Source organism: Pinus tabuliformis, chromosome 1_1 (genome assembly GCF_031772625.1).
Source record: "Pinus tabuliformis cultivar Carrire ecotype Pingquan chromosome 1_1, CPIR1, whole genome shotgun sequence".
In the NCBI taxonomy this organism is placed as follows: Eukaryota; Viridiplantae; Streptophyta; class Pinopsida; order Pinales; family Pinaceae; genus Pinus; species Pinus tabuliformis.
Window position 1 is genome coordinate 417,589,385 of NC_142297.1, and position 7,400 is coordinate 417,596,784.

Genomic DNA, 7,400 nt, shown 5'->3' on the forward strand with positions numbered 1-7,400 from the left:
TGGTAATGCATTTAGGTGCGTTGCAACGCACCTAGCTAGTGGACTTAGGTGCTATGCAACGCACTTGGCTAGTGGAGCAGTTGAAATGATCCTGATTTGACTTATTCTGAGCAGTTTCTGGTGGAGAACTTCTGGGAGAAGCTGTAATTTGTTGACCTTGTTCCTTTAGGAGTTAGAACAACACTTTTAGGGACTTAGGAGCCCTTGGTCTATGGAAATTTCATGCTTAGAGCTGTAAGGCACAAAAATGTCTATAACAGTTTCCCCCTAAAGTATGAGGCCGTTTATCGGGTGAAATGCTTTATTAGGAGGATCCGAAGTTCTTTCAATGCTGGGAAGAGACCTGTAATAAGATACAATACAATACATTATCTTCATACTGTTTTCATGATCTAGCTGAGGCGGGCATTCCCATGCTCAGCTTTATAAATTCATTTTCATGTACATAGGACATACAATCGTCTGATGGTAGACTGATGATTCTGATAGAGCCATCATCCTTTTGGTAGGATGATTATCTGTGCTGCAATGTTGTACATTTCAATGTCTTTATTTTCCTGAATATATATCACAGCCCGGATGGATGAAACTAGATCCGAGGTCTTCAATCTCGTCCGATCTTCACTCGAAGTACAAGTCGATCCATGTGAGAAATGTTTTGAAGTCGAACATGGAAAGACATCGCTTGATTACCAGTCAATGATGTAACCTGTTAACAAGCGCGAGAGGAATCACCGATAATGATAATGACCCTCAAGGTACTGCATTACAATTCATGTGGTGTGAATAAAGGACTTGGCGTCGAACACCACGCAAAATCTTTCGGTCGAAGGTCATTGATGTATACCTGTCGTCAGAAGTGAGAAACTTGCCATTGAGGCATGCAAGCTTCAAAGTACTGAATGGGGTGTTCCTAGATCAACTTCTTGGATAATGAGCTGATGTCGACAAGAAGTGATCCGCCATAGGAGGGCCTTAATGAATCCCACATCAATGACACGGAACGGAGCAAATGATTTTGATGGAGGTGAAAACGGTCTGATGATATATGGTTCAGGGTGGCGGTCATGAAAGAATGGAGTATAATGTATGGTAGTGGGCGGGACACAGGTGGCCTTTCTGGATGACTTCTCTTGAACATGACGACGACACTTATGTGATGGATTGGTAGCATTAACCCCAAATGTGGATGGTATGGCGAGACCATGGCGATGTGACCAGTGAATGAAACAACCTAACCCGACTCGGGCACGGAGTGGAAGTGTCATGTTCAAGAGCGACTTGCTACCAATAAAGATTCTTTGAGTTTTCTTTCCAATTTTTCCCCAGTCATTGCTGACCAGTACCTCTTTATTTTTGTCAAGCTTGAGGATGATAACATATGCTTGTTCTATAATTTGCCCTTCGGGCAAACCCATCGCTATGTTTTAACGAGCCTAGCGATAGTGAAACTCGTTCTCGTCTAAAGACAAGTTTGTCACTATTAATATTTTTAACGAGTCTAACGACAAAGATAACTCGGTCCTTTTCATTTTTAGAGAGTCTGAAAAGGTACGTAAAGGTAACTCCAAAATTCCTTTTTTGTCATATAATCCCTTCAGTCCGAAAAAGTATAAAACAATACAGAAGGGATGAATTTTCGATTAGCTTTAACGAGCCGAACAAAAAAAGTGCTCGATCTTTTTGTGCAATAATCCCTCCGGTCCAAAAAGATTAAAATCTAGAGGAGGGATAGCACTTCCTGTCGCTTTAACGAGCTGGAAGGCCAAAACTCGGAAATCTTTTCATATTTTACGAGTCAGTTGAAAAGAGCTTAAAGAAGACTCGTCTTTTGAGGAACGAGTGATAAAATGGGTAGCAGTTGATTCCAGGTAAGGTTTGGAATTTTCCAATCACGGCAGTGTCACAAGGATGGCTAGTGAAATCACTCTTTGCAACTGTTCCTCAAAATGGGTAAACAATCAAATGGAGGTGAATGATCAGCCAATGGAAAAGTGGAGGTGATGGTGCAAACACGACCAAGGCTTTAATGGCTGAAATGCTACATTCACGGTGGTTATTTACCGGGGAATAGTTCATTTTTTAACGAGCTTAAACGCGGGTGGAAACCTTTGCTCATATCTTATGTTTATTTTTTAACGAGCTTGAACTATGCGCTAAAACTGCTCGATTAATCCAGTCATATGATAAGAATGTCTCATATAAAAATGGCAACTTTTGGATTTTTGCCCCACATCCTTTCTTTATGCAAGTTAGGTGACGACTAATCCAAAAAACAAATAAATAATCGCTCTTTGCTTGCACTCCAAAAGGTTTGCATGCCCCCAGGTATAAAACAGAGTTTCAAAGTTACCTCTACTTTAGTCCGTTAAAACATTTTTTTTACTAAGAAAGGCCTACCTCTTACAGGTTACCCAAAGATTGTTCTATTTACGGCGTAAACAAAACACTTCTTCGGCGATGTCTACCGAGATAAACAAAGGTGAGCGACGATGCCCGCCAACTCACATAACTTTGACAAGAGAATCTTATTCTAGAATAACCCCTCTTCCACTGACGGACAGGGTACAAACTAGTCATATTCTCCCACAGAAACCTACCCTATACCTGAAGTTTTCCTGCCGAAGCAGACCAGGACGCATACCCCCTGGGTTTCAGTCATATCCCTCCGAATTACTCGCGCTTATCGGGAGGACGGACTGGGGATTGAGACATTTCTTGCGTGAAAAGACCATTTAGGGATGGTATATGACTATTTTCTATGCGTGATCCGGGAAATGAAAGCTGGTCCACGAGCTTGACCACTCTTCCTTCGTGCGGAAAACACATTACTCTAAAGAGTGAGGAGACGATGGCTCCCATGCAATAAATATAGTCTCGTCCAAGGAGTAGGTTATAATCCAAGGGTCCTTGAACTACCATTACGTTCATGCGAACTGTCTTCCCTCTCAATGTTATGGGCACATCGGGAAGGATCCCTAAAGGTCGATTGGTTCCTTTATCAAAGCCTGTCAGATTTCTCATCTCAGGCGAAAGCGATGGCGAACCAAGCGCTTTCCAAGCAGTAGAGGAAAGGATACTCACAGAAGCCCCCTCATCTATGATGGTACCAGCCATGACCATTCTATATATTTGAACGATAATTCGGAATGGTATGCTTGCTGGTAAACAGGGTCTGCCTAGTTGATTCCAGTCGAAGGAGACAACTAGGTTGCTTGGAGGTGGGACCGAATAGACGGCCAGGTATGGCTCTGACGAACTTCCTTCCTGCGGTAAAGGAATGGGTAGATTGCCCCCATGTTCGTCGGAGTCTGTGTTGATGAAGAGAACTTGGACGGTGTCATCCTTGTTCTCTTCAGTGACTGTATCATCCGAAGATAAAACCTCTGAAGGCAAGACCGGGTCAACTGCTGCCTCGACCTTTTGAATTTCGTCTGGTATGGATTCAGTTGGTTTATCTTCAATGATAGGCGCTTCAGCCGACCACTTGAGCGGGCCAGCTGGATTCTCAACTAGTGACGGACTCGACAAGAGTTTTTTATATCCAGGAGGAAGTCGTAACGGTGAAACCGGACGATCATCCAAAACTCTTTTAGCTTCGTCTAAGAAGGGACAACGGTGGAGGGCATGATTGCCTTCGCACAGTTTACAAGGAAATCTAGCTTTCCCTTTTTGTCCTGGGGCTTCACTTTCACTAGTTGACGGTGTGATTTCAACATGATCACCAGAGGTTGATGACATCGGATTGTGCAAACGAGGAGACCAGTCCCTTAGTATCCGGGGGATGCAAGGACAATCTCTGTGAAAGTGGTCTCCTTTGCAAATGACACATGGCGATTTAGGCCTGGTCGGTGCAGTGTGTGGATTTTCGTTAGACGACACTCGTTTTCTCCCACTCGCCTTTGGCTCCTTCTTCTCCTTAGGAACATGGCTTTTATCTTTACCAGTTCCATCAAGCGAAGAGGAAGGAGGAGAGGAAGAATTAGAGGAAGTAGAAGGTTGGTGGGCAACTCTGGACTCGTCTAATTGCTGATTCGATTGTTCAGGAATGGTGGTGTTCTGAACGACACTGGTTGAGAAGAGCCATACTGGCAAGCCAATTGTCAGTCCTGGAAGCGACAATGTGGCCATATGGGGCGCACCAACATCTCCCCAAGAGGAGAAGGGACTAGGATTTCCACCAAGGGGAATTCCTTGGTTGGTAGGCTCCATTTTCTCAACCCAATATCAACGTAGGAAAAGGGTATGAATATTACGTTTAAAATAAATTTTAACACGCTTTGACACAACTTGTTTTTTCAGTTTTTAAGAGTACAGAAAAAACAAAAGATGACTCTAGTCTCCTTCGATTTTTAATGAGCCTGAAGTGACAAGTGCTCAGATGGACCTTTTCCGTTAAGGAGTCTGAAAAGGAACGAAAGGGACTGCTCTGGAGGTCTAGGTAGAGGGAGTACCAAACCAATCGCAAAACTGCAGAATACTTTTTACAGTATGGCAGTCAATCTTCCCGAATGCTGTGTTCGGTGCATTGCGATCAGTAGGGCGGCCGACACGGCTTCCTATGGATAAAGGTTTTAAGCCTATAGGGGTCTCCCAATATATACTCGACGGTACGTGGGAGCACAAGTCTGTACTGGCACTTATCGTCTCAAAGTGGAGGAATCACCCAACCATCAGTGAGGACAACAGTTACCAGGCTTTACGACGCCGGAATACGTCTCTAGCCTAGACCTCTAGATGTTGTGCGTTAAGTTCCAAAGCGTTGTTAAGTTCATTGGATTTATTTTAAGTTGATCTTTCTTATGAAGTTTTCCTTTTGGGATCACCACGAGATGTAGATGTAATTCCTAAAATGCAATCTAAAGATGATAAACAAACTTTTATCTCTTTTCAGCAATGAAAATCCTAGCTACTAGGGGAAAAGAAAGACACAATCTTTTCGCAAAGAGCAAAGAGCACACTGTAAATGCACTTTTCCTAAATCAAGCCAAACAGACTGCCAATATGCAAATGCACATGCATGTGTTTTGTTTTTCGCTTTCTTAATATTGATGCCTAAAAAGAAAGTTGTTGTACAAATCTGAATTTGCTTTCAAGTGACAAACACAAACAAGCTTCTTTTCGAAATCAAAAGGTAGAGATGATTACGACACTTTATGATTTTGAAATAAATACTTGTTTCAACACTAGAAAGTCACAAATTCAAACCAAAGGCAAAAGTAAAAGCATAATCGACTATCAACAACAAATAAACTTTCTCCTATGATCAAAATCGACACTTGCAACAGATCTAAATCAAAGGACGACAGCACGACTATTCTACTTTTGCAATGGAAAACTGTAAACGACGCAACAAACACATAAAAACATCTACAGTTTCTTTTGTACAACTGAGGCGGAATATCAGTAAGGAAAAGGGGTTTGAAACAGTGAAATACTGATCACAGGCTGCAAAAATCAGAGACAAAACTGAAAAAATGAAGCAAAGAACCTCAGCTGCAGAAGGCTAGGCTGATCAGCGCACCTGTTACACAAAGAAACTGCATTGCAGCGTAGGTAGCCCTCTCGGGAAGTGTGTTGAAATGAAGAACCTCTTCACAGAGCCTGCGCTGGGGCAGAAACGAGAATTCTATCCGGGTTCTGGGTCATGGTTTGCAGTTTAATCTATGGTTTTTGGCCGAGTAAAAGCAATCAGTAATGCACAATCAGAGGTAGATCTAAGGGGGGTTCTAAGAGCTATCACAAGGGTAATCAGTTGGTTTATGAATCAGCTGTTCAAATCATAAACAAATCCAGTGAATGGATCGAAGCAGCAGATGTCTACTTTGCATTTGTTAATGGCAAATGCAGTTCGATTGCTACTTCTAAGTTTATGAAACAAACAACAGGAGAAACACAAACAAACTAACTAGACACGTTCCCCAGTGGAGTCGCCATTTTGTTATCGGGAAAAGTGTCTATTTAGAACTGTTGGACACCTAATCCTAAAGGGTTAGTGTGGAAGCCGAAAAGACTAAGTAGTCCAAGAGACCTTGGGATCTGAAACCCAAGAGTCACAACATTGTATTATAAATGTACATCTCCTGTTAATAAAAAAAATGAACTCACATGATTTATCTTTCCTATCTTTTGTGTTGTCCATGTCTGTTTAACATGGTATCAGAGCCATGATGTGTGGCCTATGTAGTTTTGTGCAACTGGTCTGAGCACTGGCCTTTGTCATTCTAACTTGAGCACTGTCCTTAATGCCTCTGTCCTCTGAAGGATTAATTTGGTGAATGATTACTTGGTCCAGAGCGGAAGGCAGAAGAATGCCTCTGTTGAATCGACATACCACCGTCTCATTGATTCTAATACCTAACGTTCCATAACGCATGCATCTGTCCATATTCCTTTCCGCTGCGCCACTGCGATCTGTCAAAACCGTTTCATATTCTCTGCCATCGTTTGCGCCATTGTCTGCCATATCATCTGCATATTTCCAGCGAGACCTTCACGGTGGGAGGTTACTAGTGGACCATTTATTTCTATCATGATGGCAAGCATGCAGAGGACAATTCGCTGTATGTTTGCGTTTTTATCGCATTGACCAGCGAGGGAACTAACGTTCGCGCTTTATTCGAATTGATGTTGGTGGATCAGAGCAGGAAGGGCAAGAACATCCCAAGCGGTAGAAAATCAGCAAGCTCATTGAGATAAACATCCACAAAGTGAAGATTAACCCCCTTTGCAGAGTACTTATCTTCGGCCAAAAGTGATCCGTCCCTCAAATCCGCCATGAATCCTTTTGTCAACTCAGAGTCCCACCCATGGTCATCTAAAAGGAGAAAAAGATGATGAAGAAATCGGCTGAGCATGAGATAGAATTTGTCTAGTTGCAGATGGTCAATTCCACTCCATTCGCGTACCGAGGTTAAGAGAAATACCTGGAAGTAGTGCCGAGCGAGGGCAAGGTCGAGTGTTCGAATCAGAGAAGCGAGTTTGTCGATGAGCTGGGCCTGTACTTCGTGCTTGTCGGCGTGCCAAACGCAGTAGAAGAGACCCTTCCAGATCTTCTTGAAGTCGAGATCTGAAACGTGGGTCTGGGCTTCGAGCCATCTCCTGAGAAGCTCGACTGCTGTGTCGCGCGTCTTCTTGTTGCAGGAGTGCTCCTTGGATAGAAAGGGGTCTCTTGGCTTCCGGAAAAACCCAAACGCAGAGCCCGCAAGCGCAGATGGTTGTAAAGTGGGTACTGCCCTGAGATTGCCACGTTCGACTCTCTGGCCGATGACAGAACTTCCATTTAAATAATTCTGCTCATTACCGTGTCGCTATTGAAGTAAGAGCTCTATGGACGCCTCTTCATTATCTCTTTAGCTCACATTGATTTCGTCTCCTTCTCTTCCATCTTCGTTAGTCAA